Source organism: Dermacentor andersoni, chromosome 1 (genome assembly GCF_023375885.2).
Source record: "Dermacentor andersoni chromosome 1, qqDerAnde1_hic_scaffold, whole genome shotgun sequence".
Classification (NCBI taxonomy): Eukaryota; Metazoa; Arthropoda; class Arachnida; order Ixodida; family Ixodidae; genus Dermacentor; species Dermacentor andersoni.
Window position 1 is genome coordinate 20,210,285 of NC_092814.1, and position 20,811 is coordinate 20,231,095.

Here is a 20,811-nt window from a genome sequence, read left to right on the forward strand (position 1 = left end):
GACACAGTGCGACTCCGGCCTGTAGCGGCTTCGCAGTGCATTGGCAGGCTCGAAGCCCCGACAGTACTTCCAAGTGTCTTTGAAATCGTACACGGCAGGATTTCCGTGCTTCGTGCTGTCGAAGAAAGAGCAGAAGTTCGGATTCTGCACCACGTGTGCCTGTGATGTGAACATCCAGCATGGCGGCAAGTATGACATCAAGGTCCACATCGCTTCGAAAAAGCATCAGGGATACGTGCGAGCCGCGGACAGCCAGCCAAGCCTAGCAAGTTTTTGTATGCAGCAACAATGACCTCGATGTCGATCGTGCAGAATGCCTCTTTACGGCATTTTTAGTTGAACACAACATCCCGCTGAGTGTCGACGGTCATGCCGGACCACTTTTCCGGAAAATGTTCCCCAAGTGCGAAGAAGCAAAACGCTACGCCTGTGGACGAACGAAGACATCAATTGTTCAGGAAATGGCTGCCAGCGCAGAGACTCCTTTGCTGGATGGCAGTAACAACAGGGATTCACAGCTTTACCCAATTGTTGAGACATATTTCATTAAAGAAACAAGTAGAGTTGAAAGCTGCCTTCTTTGTCTCGGGATAATGCAAGGGGAAGCGACAGGTCGCAAGATTGCAAATCTGGTTCTGGACGAGATGAAGTCTCGGAATTTGCCTGTTGGAAACCCGTTGGCTATGTGTTCGGACAATGCCAATGTCATGATCGACAAGAAAGTGTTTTTACTGTATTTATAAAGGCGCAACCAGGTTCGATGGGGGTTGGTTGCCCGTGCCATCACATCAACTTGGCCGCCCAAAAAGGAGCATCACATCATGTCTTCCTGTAAAGGTTGGTTAAGCTTTGGTTGACCTTTTTTTTTTAACCCACAGAAAAGTTCAAAACGGAAAGATTGACTAAGGAGTTCCAAGAAATGCATGACACCGAGGTCAGAAAGATACTGATGCATTCGCCGACACGTTGGCTGTTGTTGGAAAAGTGTTTGAAGAGGCTGCTCGACCAGCGGAAACCACTACTCAGCTTTTGTTTTATCTGAAACAACGCAGTGCAACAAGCAGAGCTTGTTGTTGGAGTCGTACCAAATTCCGAAGACTTTCTCACAAACCCCAAGAACCCTTCACTGACCCCAAAGTCTGCTCCACACCTTCACAAGGCTGCTGCAGGCCTTGGGGGAAAAAAAGCACCGACAGCAATGAACTCTCGCTAAAGAGAAAAGGAGCTCATTCTGGGCCTCAAGCAAAAAAAAACAAACTTCATACCAAGGATTCTGGGGAAGTCAGCCACGTGACCCGGGAAGAGCGCCTGTTTTATTTTTCGTCATCGGAGCTAAAGAGGGCATGCTGTCCTTTTTTCTAAAACGTTATACTGCTTTTTGAGAAGGCAAATTGCCTTCTTCAGGCATAGGCTCCTCAGATTCATGTACTGAGGGGCCTCTTGAACTGCCTTTTCGAGGATCTCCCGACTAGATTTGTGTGCCCAGGTGTTTTCAAGGCATGTCATTCATTGTTGGAAGTTGACTATGGAGCTGCAGAGAACCAGAAAGGGGATGAAGACATAGTCATTGGCAGCACAACCTACTCTGTGGTTGAGACACTGAGCTGCATTGAGAGAGCAGTTCTCTGCTGTACATCTGTACTTACGACAGCATGTGATTACATTCGGCACTAATTCCCGCTAAAAGATGCAAATCTAAGATGGCCACTTAGAAAATGCGCTGCAAAAGAAGGTACTAGAATGCCCTCCTATTCTTCACTTGGTGCACGTGACTTGAGCTTGCCTCCCGATTGGCGGAACTGCATGGCCATCGTCTGCTCTGTGCTTAGAGCCACGCGTTGAGGTGCGCTATCTTGCCCCAGTGTCAACGCGATGTCTGAAACGGAGCGCAAATTTCGAATGCGGCACAAGTTTGGTGCGAAGAAAGTGCGACGGACGCTCATCGAAAACTTCAAAAAAACGCTGCTCAACACTGCAAAATGGCCAGGACGCCACAACCTTAGCGTCCTATGCCAAAATCGCCGATGCAGCAACGGCAGGCCTAACGACCGCATCGGCTGCTGCGGATACTGTGACAAGTCCGTCTGCCGCAAAGCCTTCGACCAACGCTCTCGTATGGCAAGATACGATCTACCGGCAACCCACCGAGCTGGAGGAGGAGGAAGCCAAAGCAAAGCTATCGGAGTTGTCTTCCGCTCCAGCGACGGAGAGGAAACGCGAGTTCGTGGGTGACAGTACCGACGATGCACTTTGCCTGCCTCATGGGACTACGTTTACGATTGTGGATTAGAGTGCCGTGAACTCTTTATCAATGTTTGCGAACTGTTCTTTATTTGTGTTGTAGCGCTGAAATCTGTATAAAAATTGCACATAATGCTGGCCAGGGTATCTAGATCCAGTGCACTACTTTGGAATTCACCTGCGCCATATGTTGTTCTCTCATAGAGTCTTCGTGAGCACCATGCTGACCCACTTCCTGCGCTGTTACTTTCCGAGCCAACTCCAAGTTCAGCCACTGCTCTTGTAGCAGCGAGGTGCACTTTCTTTGCTATGGCAGCGAACGATTTATGGTGCATCGGTTTTGGTACACCAAGAACTGCACAAAATCGGACGAGTTGATTGTGTACAGCTCTAAATGCGCGTGCCGCAACCACTGCCTTGATATTCACGGCGAAACTCTCTCTTGGGCTGGCCGAAGGGCGCGCTCCACCGTTAGCGTCGTCTACCGGAGATGCACGCCGCGACGAATACGTTGACGAGATAACGGACGTGGTACACGCTGCATTGTTGCAACACAACCCCAAAAACGACGCGAGTCGTTTCGTTTTTTGGCCAACTCACGGGGATAAAAAGGTCGCGCCGTCCGCACGCCGGACATGCCGCGGCGCTCACGTTCCCGACGCCGATCTCGCAGATAAAGGTGCTTGCCGTCTCCTCGCCGCTCCTATCTTGATTGTCGAAGATTATCTGCTTTTTCTCCGATGGGCTGACGAATTCGTCTGCGCTGTCAACGAAACTTGAGCGGCCGGCCGGCTCTGAACAGTCTAAAAGCGTCGCCGTCACCTAGGTTAGGCGTAGCTGCCGCGGACGTCCCCTTGAACTTGTGCTTCGACCGATACTTTCGAGGTCGAAAATCGCGTTTGTTCACGGGATCCATCGAAACAAGGAGCAGAAAAATGCCTGAAAGACTGGGAACACGTCGAGAGAGCGGCGCGTCGCAGAAAGAGCAGACAACCTGCGGCCGCGTCACGCGCTAGCAGCCAATGGCGTGGCCGGAATCGCACGACGTGATCTAGAAATCCAGCGAAAGCGCTCGGTTTTGGCAGTGAAATGTGAGATTGTGATGCGGCAAAGCCGACCTCGGAGAGAAAAAACGTAGGCCTACTGCCTTGCACAAGCCCAATAGCTTGTGACGCCGCGATTTGACGCATCACGCGCTGGAAAATGGGCCAGATTTGCACCTTTTCCCGCCACCTCGGGTGCTTTCACAGAGTTTAATTATAATTTCCCAATCATTTACGGCTCTGATTTCTTTATATGTGAAAGAGGAGGGATCAATCTTGCTGAAACAGTCAAAAACATAAAACTGACTTTTCTAATGAAAATCGCAGTTTTTCGATCCGCGTCTCCCCTTAAACACATCTAAATGTTCATAGTACAAGTCATGCGTCATCGCCATAATTTTATTATACAGATTTTACGCACTTTAGAGCGTATATTTTAAGGCCCCTTTACAGCCACGTCACACCAATTTCATAGTAATCATAATTACACTGCAAACCCACTACCACAGACATGGCACTCTTTGGTCATACCTGGCCCCTGCGCCATAAAACCCCATACATCATCATCATTAGGATAGTAGTGAAGACAGATGCCGCAGTTTCCGCAGCATGCTGGCCATGTGTTTCTGTCACTGGCAGCTAAGCGCGCCCATCTGTTTCTCTCCCCTCAAAGTGGACATGGCTACGTTATTGCCGCAAACTTGCTGATATTAACGACATTATTCATTACTGATACGGAAGAAACTGTTTCAATGCACATAATGTACTCACGAGAAGAAAAAAAAATTGCATTCGGCTTGCTCCGCCAGCCACCTTTTTTGTTTTGGTGTCCCGCAGCAAACGCGGGCCGAAAAATTGTTTTTTTTTTTCTTTTCGCTGGAAGTTTAACCAGCGTAATGATCGGTACCCTGATATTGCTTCAATTTTTCTGACAAAAAAGTGCAATCATTATGCGAGTAAATACGGTATTTCGCTGCAGTTTGTATAGATTTGTTAATGAAAGGAAACTCGTACATTGACGTTTAGTTTCAGGCAAGGGCAAATACGCAGCCAGTAAGCGCGAAATCAGGCGAAGTCTGCATATTTATGTGTGGTTCCTGCAGCGAGAATGTGCCTTGAATGTGCAAGTCTGCACGCAAGCGAGCAAAGCTCCTGTAGGTTCAAACATTGCACTTGTGAATGTGGTGCTATGATGGAAGAAAATAGTGCTAGGTTCATTATTTTCATCTTTAAATAAAGTGCTGAGAGTGTGCTTATATCAAGAGCAGCTGCCTTGGATTTATTCCTACTATTTTAAGAGTGCAATTATTGGCACTTATGAATGAAATAATTATAACTCCTTTCCTGCTGATCAGTAGCAACTATTAGTGCTAATTAATTAACCGATTGGCCTACTGACCTATACAATGGCTGATTAGTAGCAACAATTAATTAATAATTCGTAGAATAACGAAATATTTGTAGCGCAAAGTAAGTGTTCGGAAACATAAGAGGGAAAGGATAGGACGCTGTCCCTCTCGTGTTTCCTGTCACTTGCCTTGCGCCACAAATCTTTCACTAAAGCTATGCACCAACTTGCCCAACACTACACTCAATTAGTACTAATCAGCAACAACTGATTAGTTGAGCACAGCGGATGGCCAGGGCTACTGGGTCCCTGGATTAAGGACTCCAACAGCGTACTCCAGAGGAGCGCAGTAGCATTTTTACAGCTCAGTAAAGTTTTTCAGTCAATCTGCTAAACGCAAGGCTATACAAACATTAAAAAAGGCTTCGGTGAAAACACTTGTTGCGTTTGTAAGTTGCAAGTCGGTGGGCCGGAATGCAGCTTTGCCAACGCAGAGCTGCACCCACGTAGAGCTACCTGCGGTGCTCCCACCATCTGGCAGCAAGCTAAGACACAAAGCTAAGACGCAAGCTAAGACACAACAATTGAACCTCGTCTAGTAATGTTGGTCATAGCCCCTGTCCGGCACCACACTCATGTACACGAGCCTGAAAGTGTAGCTAAAAGAATAGCCTTAACCCTTTCAGGGTCAATGCCGTATATTTACGGTGGCGTCTGTACGTTTAAAACGTGCGCCAATTTCCTAACTTTTTTTTTTTCTGGCATGTGCTGCCACTATGTGGGGATACAGGGAATTTTTTTCGCACGCCTCCCTCTCGGTTTTCGTTGCATGGTTTGTTTTAGAGCTAGTTTGCTCTGGCGCGTCTATATACTATCGCTCGCGCATTGGTGTGCACGTGACCGGGCGGCAGTTCGGGTTTTGTTCCGTGGGCGGTTTTGGCATCTCGTTACTAATCGTTCAAAGGGCGACCGCCTGTTTCTCGCTCGTTTAGTTCACACAGTGGGGAACGTAGGAAGGATGCCGCCGTGCATGCGTTTCCTTTTCTTTTTTTGGAGACTCACGAAAGCTAATTGCCTCTGGTTGGCGATAAGATGAAGATTAGCGGAATTTGGTCACACGTTGTGCTTTTTTGACGGGCAGACAACCACACAGTTTTCTTTTGTGCGCTCGCCTACGCAGTTCGATTACACTATGGACGTAAATATTAGTGTAAGAGCAGGAACATTTGAGACTTGCGAAAAAATGTGTGCAATTTTGTAAGCCTTGAACTATGTGTATAACAATGCTTCAAATTTTTAATTCTTATAAGTTTATTTCCTTTTTTTTATTGTTATTCATTAGTAAACAGTACATATATACCGATGGAAAATATTTTTTTTCTCACTTTACGGTCACCCTAGAAAAATTACTGTAAATTTTTTTTTGAAGTAGGTCCTTCAGAAGAATTGGAATCCGCAATAAAAAAAATCGACCCTGGGTGGTTGCATATGGCGAAAGAAATCGACCCTAGAAGGGTTAATAGAGAGCGCGCACCTTCTTGTCTCAGAAGCCATGCCCACTCTTGGCTGACAAAAACTCCAGTAGAAGTAAAATTGTGTTGCAGTTGTGCACGTGTCTGTAATGAACACATAGCTGTAAGAATATTTTTAAATGGTGCCATAATAGCAGAGTTGCATGCTTTTGATAATAGAAATGCAGCACTCGCGTATGTCGCTCTTTCCTTCGCTACACTCCATTCATCAGCTGCCCTCTCCTCCTAGGCAAGTGCTCCTCCAAATCTCACGTGACTTATGTCGTCGCCAACACGCTTTTCAAAACACTGTCCACTTCCGGTTATCGCGACTCCGCTTCTCGGCTACTTGCCGTTGCTGCCGTGCCGGCTCGTGCTCCGGTGAAGCTTGCCGCTAGACCCTGTGTTGTGCGCACGTCTAGAAAGGCTCGCCAGTCGGCGCTTTTGCAGCCAAGCACTGCAGACGGATGCGTTCTAGCCATTGTGATACACTTTTGGACTCTGTTTGCGCAGCTAATCGGACCGCTAAGCACGACTGTGTTGGAACGCGAGCGATCGGCAATTGCATTTATGGGTCGTAGTTACCGATTCGCAAGTGCGCGCAAGCAAGCAACACGACGAGGATGAGCAAGGAACACACGTACCTGCTAGCAGACTGACCAGAAGTCATAGGATCTTGTTCAACCAATCAACAGCACCTGCTCCTAGGGACATCACCAACCAGATGCACCCTGGTGATGTCACGACGAGCGCTGGGGATACCGGAGAGGCCTGGAGAGGAGCACAGGATGGCTTTTTGATTTTGTGGTGCACCCACGGCATGTAGCACTGCCACGTTTGACATCGTTAATCATGACTGCATTCTGAACTCGATGCACGTGTTACTTGAAATGCTTAAAAAAATATCAAAGGTGGTTTGGGGTCCTTTAAAGATAGCCCGTACACTATGCTGTGAAAGTCATAATTGTAGAGCGATTTGAAGGTCTCTTGCTTCTGAAATTTTTTCTCTCTCATTCAACAGGCATCACTATCTATCAACAGGCAACTCTATCCAGGTAGTCTACCACATAAGGTGGTTTTTTTTTATTATTCCCCCCACCCCCCACCCGTCTCTCTAGCCGGGTCACGTAAGAAGTTCAAACATACACACCTGGTTGGATGGAATGGCCTCCTGGCAAATGAGAGCAAGTATATTAAGTACACCTGCAAAGGTCAATGACATGTCGCAAATAAGGAAAAAGCAGTTCTTACAGAAGCAACAGCAGAGGCTTCTTGCGTGTCGAATGCAGAGAAGAATGGCCAGTGTGTGTGGCTTGCAGGGGTGGAAGTTCTTCACCAACCTGAGCCAAAACACTAATTTTTAATGAAGTTGGCAAATTTAGCAGAATTGCTTGTTCAGTGGCAACCATACAGCCTGTACACCGTTTTTTTTTTTTTTTTTTTTTTTTCATGGGTGCTACCATATTGCTACTCAGTGGCGCCATCTATGGGCAGTCGACATGCTGACTTGGGCGAACGCTTCATTTTGCATGGCAGGTATATGTGCAGCGATAGTTTCTGGTGTTTGTTTTCGCGCTCGCGTAGTCTATTTAGCATAACATGCGTCTTCTACGCGCTAAACAGTCCTGTGAGACGTACTGAAGTGGTTTAAGTATGTACTTTCTGCTAGCATTAAAGCGGATGTGGAGCACGCTGCGCAATGTGTGCACGCATGTATTTGAGCCTACAATCAGCCTCGGAGATCAATTGTGTATTTATGAATGTTTCATTCACTAATGTGACCTTATTGCAGAATTATCCTCTAGTTCTAAGCTGTGGAACATACACGACAATCGTAGCAGTGTGGGTACCATTCTGCTACGGTAGAAGTTGTGCTGTTATACTTTGGCAAGTGTTCAAACTGTTCACTGCAGGTTACATTGTGTGACTGCTTGGTTCGATGGACGAGGTTTCCACCCATGAAAAAAATAGTTTTGGGTAATAGCAGCATACCTTAGTCTGAATTAAGCTTGTCCAACAAAGCGACCGTTTACGAACTGCGCGAGCGTCCTAAGCAGCGGTAGGTGCTGGATTAGAGATGCCTTTGTTCTATATAGCGCATGGTCCAAGCATACAGCATCAGGGGTCATATATATATATATATATATGCGAGGTCGTATTGCGGCGTTAGCCAGTTTTTTCTTGCTTTTCTGAAAAAGAGGATGACAACCGGAATTTTTTTTTTTTTTTTTTCGGTTCGTTCCCTTCTCTACGAAGCACTCGCACGTATTACAGAAATTTTGTCCCCTGAAATAGCCATCGTATTCTTTTTATGCGATCCCTCATATATAATGGCTGCATACAGGCCAAAAATGGCAATGCCGAAGCACACAGCTCATATATCTATCGTGCTGATTCACCAACAGTAGTGATTGTTGGGTTGAGCAGCACCATTGGCCTCATGTAGGAAGGCTAGCGTAGACATGTAGTAATTTCAAGCCTACTAGACTTGCAATGTGTGAGAATGATGCCGAGGTATCACAAATATTTGATAGCGCCTGCCGCTTAGATGTTTAGTGGTTGCCTTAGGTTGGCCGTGCACGAGCATGCGCTCTTATGTTTTATGTTTTACTCCCTGCGCCGAGAGATCAAACAGTGAGCTGATTTACTATTTAATGCTAGTAATACAGAAACACCAGTTTTGTTTGTTGAATTAGAACCGATATAAGCAAAATAGTTCACAACACATGTGCACACCGCGGCCGATAATGCACGTCACATTTTTGCGCACCCAAGACATATTTCCGCCTACTGTAGTTACCGATGCACCGAAAGGCTTCCCTTACGCCTTTATGTGAATGGACATTGCATAAATTTCAGAGTACGATCTAAAACATTCCGAAATCGTTCCGCAGCCCACGACAGCAATACTTTCGAGCAGCGCCGCGCTGGATCGCCCAAGCCAAAGAGGAGGAAAAGCACGCCGTGCACCCTATCCTCCTCGCCCGATGAAAATGTCTACAGATGAGCTTTGGCTACTGCTTAGCTCTGCAATCCAAGCTTAAGCAGTCCGTTTCAGCATCGACATCATGGGAGTGTGGGTGTGTTTGGTGGCATAATTGTAACTAGGCCACAAGAAAAAATGAAAACAGTTTTGTGCCGTACAATATATTACAAATGTTTTATATAAAAGTTTTACGCATTTGCATATATGCAGACCAGCTAAAGATGATTTGAACTGACACTTAGGCAATTCGGCGGTCTGGAAGGAAAGCCGCACTGAATAGATAAGATCGTACATTCTGCCCAGTATGTTGCTTGTCAGTTTCATTATACATTTTAGCACTCCATAATGTGGGCCTCTCTTTTTTCTTTCTTCTTTTTTTTTTTTTTTTAACATCTTCTGCATCGATTAATGAGTGAACGTCGTGCGTGTAATGTTCTAAAAAGTTTGGCAGTATGTTACACTCCTGTAACATGTTAAGGCGAAAGCCTGTTGCACACGTGGTAATACATAAGTTATACAATCGGAGGGGTCAGGCTTCTTGCAAGGCAAAACGAGCCGCAGTGTGAAGTAAACGTATGGCGCTGTAGGTCAACCTCCTCAACGACGCATGCAAGCACCTAATGCACTACCTAAGTGTTCCTTTGTTAGTTCTTTGTTTCCCTTTTTTCTTTTTTTTTCTTGGCTTCATTCATATTCAGCCATTGCATCTTCGCTTGCTTATGGGGGTATGAGCCATTCCTGATATTTATTTTTTTTTGCTTCACTGGACTAGACCTGCTTTTTTCGGGTATGAGACATTGCAACAAGCCCCTTAACTCTTTCCTTACCGCAGAAAACAGCCGTTTTTGCTATGTGTCTACATATTATTTTTTTTCTTGGGAAAATTTTGTTGTACAATGGATTGTTATATATGAGAATGTAGCTGATTGTTTTGCCTTTCCAATGTAATAACATACAAAGTAATCACTGCGACATTTTTTTATATTTTATCTCTGAAAGGTGAGGGAAAGTAAGGAAAACATACATGCGAAGACATAAAATTGACACTACACTTCAGCACACATAGAAGAAAAGAAAACTGGGATATACAAATGATTGTCCGTGAACTCAGGTACACTTCCTGAAAATCTGAGCACTCTAGGTAAAAAATTATATTTTCAAGCGACCTTTGAACTCGGCGTCCATGACGCATGTGCCAATCGGCGAAACAGTTACGCGTAGTCGTAAAACAAAGGTGCGCTTCACAGGTGCTGCAAAAAACATTTGTCTTCACTTCTTTCTTGGTTTTCTCATAGCACTGCTTACAGTTCCTTCGGTTGTCAACCTTCTCAGGATTGTGGCGAACCCAGTCGGGTGGCAGATAAGAGATGCTGGCCGGTTGATCATCATCAAGATTCAAAAATTTGCTTGATGAGCATCTCTCGGAAAGAAAGTTGGTCAAAGCAGGCACTCAGACGTAGCTCAGCAATATCGGGGTGCCCTTTCCTATGCTCTTGAAATTGAATAAAATTATTTACACAAGCAATATCTATGCAGTGGAAAAAGAGCGTTTTCCACCTGCGCACACATTTACGAAGTACATTGTACGTTCCAATGATCTGGTCAGATTTGTCAACGCCCAGCATACCTGCATTGTACTCTTGTACCAACAAGGGCTTTCTTATGGTCCTCTCGCTCCACTTGTTGCCCACTTTTGTACGTCTCTTTGCAGGCACATGTTCATTGGCTGTATGAATGGTGCTCATAAGACTTACAGCCTTACGGTCCTTCCACTGAAGAAACAAGACGTTTCCTTCCCTGATCCGATGAATGTCTCCACGTTCAGCTTTCTTTTCCCATTTTGAATCTTTCAGATCGCCAGGGAAGCCTCGACGATCTTTTCTCGTTGTTCCACATGCCAGCGTTTTGCACTAAAGGAGGTGTTCGAAAAGGGGCTTCGAAGTATAAAAATTATCCATGTAAATTTTGTATCCCTGTCCTAAATATTTATCACAAAGTTTACCCACTACATCAAAAGCCAATCCATGCGGTCCCGGTGTCTCCCGCTTGCCCGTGTAAACGAAGAACTGTAAGGTGTATCCAGTTTCTGACTCAGCTAAAACCCACAATTTGTAGCCCCACTTCGTCACCTTGTCCCGAATATATTGCCTGATTCCCGAGCGTGGTTTAGATTTCACCATCCTTTCATCGACTGAAATGGCTTCCCGTGGCTGAAAAAATCGTGCCGACGCCTCGTTGATCTCTCGAAGTAGTGGGAGTACCTTCCGCAGTTTGCCAGCTGAAGCAGCACTGTCATCCTCAGGGTCCGAGACATGCAAAAAAGCAAGCAGGGAGAAGAAATGCTTCCTGCTCATGATCTTCCCTGGGAGTAGACCGCCGTAGATTGTTCTGGTGTTCCAATACAAGAGTCTAAGAAGTTGCACGATGCCCATGTAAATCAACAGCGCTATGAAGCGCAACATCTCGGGGGCGTGACCTCTAGCCAGGAGCCATCTGGCTGAGCATAGCTGGGTTTTTCAGAAATTTTCATTCACGCATACTTGTTCGTGTGTGCACAGAAAGTGTAGATCATGTCAGCGGTAAAAAACATCATGAACATGTCCAGTGCACCTAGAAATCTCCGCGTCTCACTCCGGCGGCGCCGCGTCACGTCCAGGTGTACGCCAGGTGCGCGATTCGGTGAAAACCTGACTCGGCACGGCGTGTTTGGCAAAATATCGCCTCCGTATGTAGTTGACACCCTAAAAGAAAAACGTAAACAGGTGTCCTTATTTACAAAGCACGCGCATCGTATAACAACACTGACATCCAGAACTATGCTTACCTTGCCTCGCTAGTTGAAGGTCCGGGCTGCGTAGACGAATCATCACTGTCGGAGTCGAAATCCGATGATCCAATGTCCTCTACGGACTCCTCACTACTGCTCATATCGATAATATTAGTATCAGAAGCAGCTTGAGAAGACTTATTTTTCAGCAGCGCGCGACTCGTTTTCGGCGGCATGTTGCGAAAACTTTGCACGCTACCTTCTCCGCTGCTTTTCTTTTTTTTTTCTTTCTTTCTTTCTTTTTTTTTTCTCTCTCTCTCGCAGGAGCCTTCGCGCTAAAACGCAAAAAAAAAAAAAACATATAGAAAGTGCGCAGTAGTTCTTCTATTACTGGCCAGATGGCGCCACACGTCCGTAAGCGCGGAGTTTTATTTTTGGAGGGGCATTCAAAACCATCGATCCATAGTGATCGATGCTCTATGGCGCGGTAAGGAAAGAGTTAAGGCTTTCGGCTTATATATTTCACACGTGCACCACGTCCGGTTGCCGAGATGATAGTGCGGCACATTGACAAACAATCTGCTTGCTTTCATGAAACTTGTTGGTCACAAATATCCAATGGCAACCGCAGTCGTCACTAAACTTTACGCTCAAGCTACACTATTTTCTGCCCGGCCACACCACACAAAATCGGGCTCTTGCCACCACAGAATGCAAACCAAGGATGTAATGTTTCATATTTAGTCAACTTTAGCGGCCAAATTGTAGTTGTAATTAAATGTTTTGCGAAGCCGCAAAACTCGAAATTGCGTTCGCGGCAACAATGTTTACGACGTGACTTGCGCAGATCGAGTCCAAATATCGGTTGCTGTTCTACACTCGCTTTATGGTGCCTATGGCGGAACCACAGATAAGCCCAAATAATCGAGCTCATTCAATATATTGGTCGACAATGCAGACTGGAAAGCCAGTGAAAATTTTTTATCCCTTTGTTGTTTTGAAAAATATCTTGGAGCTTTTTCTCGGCAAGTGATGTGAAATACTGGCTAACGTGCAATGACCAGTACGTCACTTTACATTTATTCTGCGGTATTCCGATATCTTTACTGAAGGTCGCCAAGAATTAAAAATTGCCAAAGGGCACTATGCGAACATGTTCACTATACCTTGATAGGTGTTGTTCACGGTGGCCGCTGTGAATATTTCTCGTTCATTGTGCATGAATGTGTTTAATTAGCTGGATTTATAAATTTACCAAATTGATTAGAAGTCAATGAAAAAGTTGTGGATGATGTTGACAAATGACCGATAACAGCATTTAAAACAGCCTACGCTTCTTAAAATCATTCTTTTAAACGAGAAAGAAAGCCCATGAAATAAATAAAAAGGAATGAAAAAAAGAACTGTGACTGTACATCCATAGCTTCTGCGCACCAAAGTTTTGCCTCAATCATTACACAAACCTCATCAAACACTGGCACTCGGAACAAGTGGCCACGCCTTTTCTTGCCTCGTCAGCCATTTTTGCGGCGCATCTTCGGTCGCTATCACACGCGAAGTAATGCGGTCTTGTAAAGGTTTGCTTTCTGAACAGTTACAAGACCGGGACACAGGTTTGCACGTTCATAATGTACACAATGCACTGATGACAACGTTTACGCTTAGAAAAAAAATTGTAGGGTGTTTCTTTTCTTTTCTTTTTCTTTTTTTCTTCTTCCCAGAAAAAAAGGACCACACAAGACGTAGGTCACTATATATGTTATTGGTCATTTCTGACGTATTACACAACCTTTGCTTTGGCACCTTATTGAATAACATCCCTGTCAAGCAGGCAGGTTAAGTGCACTTATGGAGAGTGTCACTCAGTTTAAGTGCACTTTGCCAAATCTAAACGTCGCAAGTGGAGTGTCATTTGCAAGGAGTGCATCTGGTAGGAGTGTATTCACCGAACACACTTTGCTGGCTGATTGCGTAGCCTCGTTGCCAGCAGTTTAAATGGTACAAAACATGATACATAAGAAAAGGACACACAAGTTCATTTTAGTTGTTGAACAGCTTTAAACAGAATAATCAGAACAGAACTCGCTCACATTCTGTTCTACGAGAATCAAATGCCGTTTCGTCGCACGCCATCGTATTGTTCTGGATTGGCTAGGCATTTGTCTTGGCTGGCACTCTTATAATAAAAATCTTGTTTTTTGTTGAGAAATTGTGTTTTACGTTTGTTTGTATTTATAGTACAATGTAAAAAAATCACTTGTGAGAAGTTTTTTTTCTTTTTAATCTGCATCTTCCAAAAACGCGCTGTTAGTCTGCTGTTAGGCTTGTTTGTGCTACGAGTTTTGCAGTTGTTGTGGCTTGTCGCAAAAGATTAAATATATGCAGTTTATTCTGCCGACCACTGTTTTGTGTGGAGAATAGTAGTAGGTGTTTGTGTCACCATTGTGCCAGCTGTTAATCTTGCAGTTGTGCAAATGTATATAGTAAACGCTTGTTAATTCAATTTCCTCGGCACCCTCACTGAATTCAAATTGACCCGCCGTGGTTGCTTAGTGTATATGGTGTCGCACTACTAAGCACGAGGTCAGGGGATCAAATCCAGGCCACGGCAAACTCATTTCGACGGCAGCAGAACGTGAAAACACCCGTGTACTTAGATTTAAGTGTACATTACAAGAACCCCAGGTGGTCAAAATTAATCCAGAGTTCACCACGGCACCCACTACAGCATATCTCATGGTTAGATCCTGGTTTTGGCACTTTAAACCCTGTAATTTAGCTATTGAAGCCTCCGGTGCGCTGAGACTGCTGAAGCACTCATTGTCGGCGTTCATTAGTGTAATGGTGCAGTACTTCGTTTCACCGCTCCTAGATGGCAGTGCCATCCATGTCAAGTGAGCATATTTTACGCGTACGCGCCATCACATCCGTTACAGGAAGTTGATCGTAGACCCCGGCATAAAACACTTTCGTGTCAAGAAAATATCACAGCTTATCTCGCTTGCGCAACTCTTCCTACTGACGAGTTGCCCGACAGGACACATAGGCCGCATGTTCCACTGTCGATGTCGATGCAACTGACCATTTGCGAAAATAAATGTGAGAGCATGGCTGTGATGATGCAATTCCTTTTGAGGTTGGAGGGAGTGGTCGCTGAAGTGTGGATTGATGACGATGGTGATAGGCATGCTGTGCCACCTGTTGCTTAGCTGGGAAAGCGACCACCAGTGCGAACCGGGAAGTTAACCACTGTGGCGCACAGTTTGAATTATTTGTGGCAGACCTGATTAACTTGCAAATTAACAAGCTCTTTAAAGCATGGAGCTCTATGGGGCTTGGCCAGACTGTGCCACTTTGTTTGAATTAACATAAATTTTAAATTAATGATTTTTCTTTACATACTCTAGTGCAGAGAAACTGACATTTTTAATCTTTCCGTTGTGCGGGTGTGTACATGCTGTAGTGCAGCAAAGCTGCCATTTGTCGGCCATCAGCATCCTGAAAACAACGGACAGCAAAGCGCCGTCGTTTACCACTTCCACCCGTTTATTTGTTATTCATTTATTTTTATTTCAATGTTTCATAGTTTTTCAATCTCCTTCGGGTTAGACGGCAACATATGCCAAGTTCTGCCATTTCACCTACTTTTGGATAGAATGGACTTCAGATAAAGACCTTTTTTGCTAGAATATTACGTTCCATTGTAACGAACGTTGACTGTGTAAGCATTAGATGTACACAATGCAAGGAAACAATATTGGAAGGGAGCCTTTCAGCGACTGCACCTTGCAATAAGGTGGTATTGCAAGAAATGCAAGCACAGTTTGTTTTCCTTGGTAACCTTGGAGAGTTGTCAACTGGTCTATGTCGCTGGCAAAAGCCTGACTGCACAATGTTACCCAGACATCACATGCAGTTTGGAGAGCATTCATATTGAATTTCAACATGTACTCTGTTGCAGTACATGCCGAGTACTCAAGCGTTGGCACTCTACACAGCATATGCATCGACATGCGGTGCCAAGAGAAACTTGGCTCTTCTTCAGTTCTTAGTCTACCACACCCTGTGGAAATATAATCTAAGACAACTTTTGAGGCTCGTTCCGAATTGGCAAATACAGTGCTACAATTTGTAACAAAAATGTTGAGTGTGTGGCGATAATTCATAGAAACTACTGACCCAAAGAGCATAAAGCACAGTGCTCCAGTAATTATAAGTGCATCCCCGTGCCTCGTGCAGATATTGCTTTCCAATGGGCCTGTCAAATTTGTTTCATTCATAGGTCCAAGCATTTGCAATGCTTGTATTCTCAGGCAAGAGATGGGGCAACTATTGGAAAGAGGGATCGATACCCTGTTTATTCCAATATGGTCCTCATAACTGATTGCAAACCTGTGTTAATTTACAAGAGTGGTCATGTGTTGAATGACATTTGGCGGTAGCCAAATTTTGTTTGATCCATGTTTTAAAAAGATAGTTTTTTGTGGCACTCTTTCTGTTATTGAAGGGACAGTGCATTCACTAAGTAATTGGCGTGCGAAGGTCCTCTAAAAAAGACAGTAATTGGTAGTGCAAGAAAATACCAGGAAAAAGGCACTTATAGTGTCTGTCACTGTGCTGCTGTTGCTGCATGCAAGACAACAGTAGAATCGGCAGCTGTGCCAAATCAGTATTTTCTGGATTTCCACTCACTGAAGTTCTGTTGTCACCGTCCGGTATATCCATGCTTGTTCGTACAAACAGTAAGGGTCGAGTTGGCACTACTTGTAGCGGCCTGACGTTTCTGAACTGTGTGAACAGTGGTTGCCTTACTTGTCACTGATGAACACTATATTAACGTCAGTTTCAATAATTTCTGTTATTTCTCAACAACCCTAGTGTGCTCAAATGAATGTTCACATAGCGGCATAGAGCAGTGGCAAGCTGCACTCGGAAACTTGGACACTACAACACCATGAAAAAGCCCAGTTCTGGGACCATGGGACAATTTGGACACACAGCACCATTCCAGAATTCAAACCTGCAAAGTAATGCAGTTTTTTGGCTGGTTGTACAACTTAACAAGGGTTTGAGACTGTAAGAGAACTTTTCTTTCATTCCCAGTTAAAAAAAAAAAAAACAATTTGACCCAATTGGAAAATTTCCAATTGGTTCCGTTTGTGTATTAGTACACAATTGGGCCAATTGGTTGTTGCCAATTGGGTTACATGGTGCAGTTGGCATAGAACCATTTGGGCTAATTGGCATGGAACCAAATGGTCCAAATGGAGCCGCTCAACGGGTCAAATATTTTTGACTGTGCACAGCCTGTGCTGTGTGAATCTGGCAAACTAGCACAGCAATAAGGAACCACATCGTTACATGTTGCTCGGCTAGTTGGTTCGTATATATTGTGATCTAATATGATGCAAAACAATATGAACAGCCCCAAAAAAAGAATCTCTTCATTAATGCTCTTTCCCATGCTTTTCTTGCTTCACATGATATCGCACAACAAGGAGCCACTACTTCCTTAAGATGATAACTACATGTGACTATGAGGCAGCAAGTGAAAAGTAGGATTTAAAGCTTTATTACTAAGAAAAATGCAATGCGGGATACTGTTCATGGCCCCTTTCCGGTCTAGTCGCGCCACAACCTACAGAAATGGATAAAAAAGAGACAGCATTGTGTATGGACTTCTGAAAAACCTGTTGCCCTCAAATGCTGGCAACACTGGCAAGCTGAAATTGGATAAAAAGGCACCTCAACTTGAATATTCAGCAATCCAACCAGGTTTAAGAGAGTCACAATTTGCGGTTTATGTAGCTAAGGTTCAACAGCAGCAAATGCAAGAAAATAGTTCTAATCAGTATACCTTTTCGCTGTTCTGTCAATGTCAGCAATCTTCTCCCCCACGTAATGATTCATACGTTTCACCAGTGTTGTCACGACACTCTCGGGGAAACCTTGCTTTAAAAAAAAAAACGCTCATGCAATACACTTGAAACCTTTTTGTCGAAATTAGTTCAGTGCATCATACATATTTGCTACATCACACAAAAGCGTATACATATATGTGTGCAATCATTTAACTCATAAACGAGTGTGCGTGACCCGTGCACTCGTGTAGTGCAGTAATGCAAAATAATTACAAGAGCTTTGGAAACGCGAAAACTTACCTCCGATCTGCAAAATTCTGGCACGGTAGTGGGCACACGTGCTGGCCGCGTCCATCCACTTTCACCAAATAAAAAGTTGCTGTCAGGCTTGAAGTTCTTAATGTCCATCACTGGCACAATTGCCAAATGTTTTCGATTTCGTACCGCACGTACGCGTGGGTGATCATAGTGCTGTCAGACGGTCGCACGAAGCATGCAAGGCGATCAGGACAAAGCGCAGAATGCAGCATAGAATAAAGAACCAACTTTAAAGAAGGGAAACTGTACCTTCCGCAGTGGTTCGAAAATAAGCAGCGGCAGCGTATGGAACTCACCTAGGTGAACGCCAGATGGCGCTGCTGAACCAGAAAGTGAAAACGCGCTTCTCTCTCTCTCTCTCTCTCTCTCTCTCTCTTTCTTTTCTTTTTTTAAAGAGCATAATCTAATATGGCCACTTTTCGCCGGTCGTGTACGCTTGTATCCGCTCGTACGCGCCGTACTCGCCTCACCGGCTATGCGGCATTCCTCGATGCCTCGGCTGCCGCGTAGCTGGTGCGTTCTAATTGCCAGGAGACCAAAGAGCCTCTGCTGACGCCCATACAAACAGGCCACAAGTGAGTGAACAGAACGTGAGACTTTATTGGCAGAAGACAAGCAGTGTACATTCTCGTGCAATAGCAGAAATAAAATTTGTATGTCAAGAAACGCTGGAATCTTTCATGCAAGCTCGTAAACGGCTCACCGTCGTCTGCACACATGGCGGTCTAGTAACGAGCGACAACCAGCAGCGCAAGCAGATTGGACAGAGTGTCCCGCCTGTTTGCAGTGGCAGGCAGTCGCCATTAAAGATGAGCAACTTGCATTGCGAAGCAATCGGGTAAACCAGGCATCTGCTGCCGCAGCCAACACAGTGACATGAACTACCCGGCATTTTAGCCTTAACTCCTTTCCAACCTGCACGTTACTTTTCTTTCGGGGGCCGCTAATGTGTGGCTCGCACTTGGTGCCCCACATTGTCTCAATATGGACAAGTCACTTTCGTAGGCATCGCCTTCATCAGCCACTTTTGCGGGCCTTTGCACCCAATTTCACACACATCGGACCATGTAAGCACGTATGCCGGTCTCCGTTCGTGCTTAATCGCGGCCGAGAAAGGCAACAGGCACAATTCGCCCATGGCGGCAGCAGGAAAGGCTGAACGGGGAGCACGAATCGCGGTGTGTAAATTCGGAGTCTATGTCGCTGTGCAGATTGCAGGAGCAAATGCTTACTTCGAGAGACTGCTTCCCACTGCAACTGTCCTGGCCGCCATATTCGAAAAACATAACACGGCAACCGTAACCAAGTAAGATCACAGCGAAATTAAACAGCAATGAATCGGTGCATGAGGTTCAGAGAATGCATTATACACTGGCTACGAACCATATGGCAACAGTGAGCATTCACATACACGGGTCTCTTAGAATACATTCAGCCGCCTACTTACAGGCATAATGCTTACCTTCGTCGCATGTGGTGGTCTGGTAATGAGCGACAACCAGCAGTGCAAACAGATTGGACAGAGCGTCGCACCTGTTTGAACCGACAGTTGTCGTTGAAGATGAGCAACTTCCATTGCGAAGCAATCGGGTGACACAGGCATCTGCTGACGCAGCCTACACAGCGAAATGGACTATCCGGCATTTTAGCGTTAACTCGTTTCTAACCTGCACCTTTCTTTTCTGTCGAGGGCCGCTAATGTGTGGCTCACATTTGGTGTCCCACTTTGTCTCAATATGGGCAAGTCGCTTTCATGGGCATCACCTTCGGCAGCCATTTTTGTGGGCCTTTCCAACCATACGGCTATCAACTTCATACACTTCGAACCATGTAAGCACATATGCTGGTCTCTGTTGTGAGCAAAACATGGCCGAGGTAGGCCACAAGTACAATTTGCCCATGGCCGCAGCACGAAAGAACAAACGGGAGCACCAGTTACAGTGCGTGTGTACTGGGAGTCTATGTCGCTGTGCAGCTTACCTCGAGAGACTGCTTACCAATGCAACTGACCATGCCCCCACATCCGAGAAATGTAACACGGTGACCACAACCAAGTGGGGCAGCAAAACCCGATTCTGCAATCAATCATTCAGTGTAGCTTGCTCAAACACCCAGGCTATCGAGGAAGAAGAGCAATCATCGAGACTAGGAATATGGAAAATGAGAAAGCTTGCATTCAAGAGAGAAGCCACTCTGCTCTGCAAGCATGGAAGGCCAAAAACAACAAGAAAAGTAAAATGGTGCATAGCAAACGGCACGTAGGTTAATGCAAGACACATGTCGATGTTGCATCAGCTATTTCAGGAGAGGAATTGTGCATGACAACATACACTAAAAGGTACTGCTACAGATATGTTATGCTACTAGACAGTGACTGGTATTAAGTATCAGCGAAGAATCGGTTGACCTTCATGTTTGGATGAGGATGAATGATCTCTAACGAGAATGGGCAATGAAAAAGCTTGCATTTATAGAAGAAAAATTACACTTGGCACAAATGGAATTGGCATGGCCAGGAAGCTGATTAAGGGCAAACTGACGGAACTCTTTTGGCCAGCGTCGTCCGTGCTTGATCAGAAGTTGCAGATGCATCTGAAGACGAAGAATTTCTATAAAGTCCTTTTTGAGTTACCTGGATGACTCAGCCAATTTGTCTGTGCTGGTGGAATGGTGGCTGAAGCTCTTTTCAGTCTTGACACAGTGCTCTGCAGACTTGATATCTCATGCAAATTCTTC

At 45.1% G+C, this 20,811-nt stretch overlaps 1 protein-coding gene and 1 pseudogene across 5 annotated transcripts in view; one reads left to right on the forward strand and one right to left on the reverse strand.

The window, feature by feature from the left end:
* Positions 1-20,811, forward strand: part of Rox8 (TIA1 cytotoxic granule associated RNA binding protein Rox8) — a 230,505-nt gene that overhangs the window by 166,409 nt on the left and 43,285 nt on the right. The gene's annotated exons all lie outside the window — the stretch shown is intronic.
* LOC140215555 (piggyBac transposable element-derived protein 4-like) lies at positions 6,633-15,658 on the reverse strand (annotated as a pseudogene).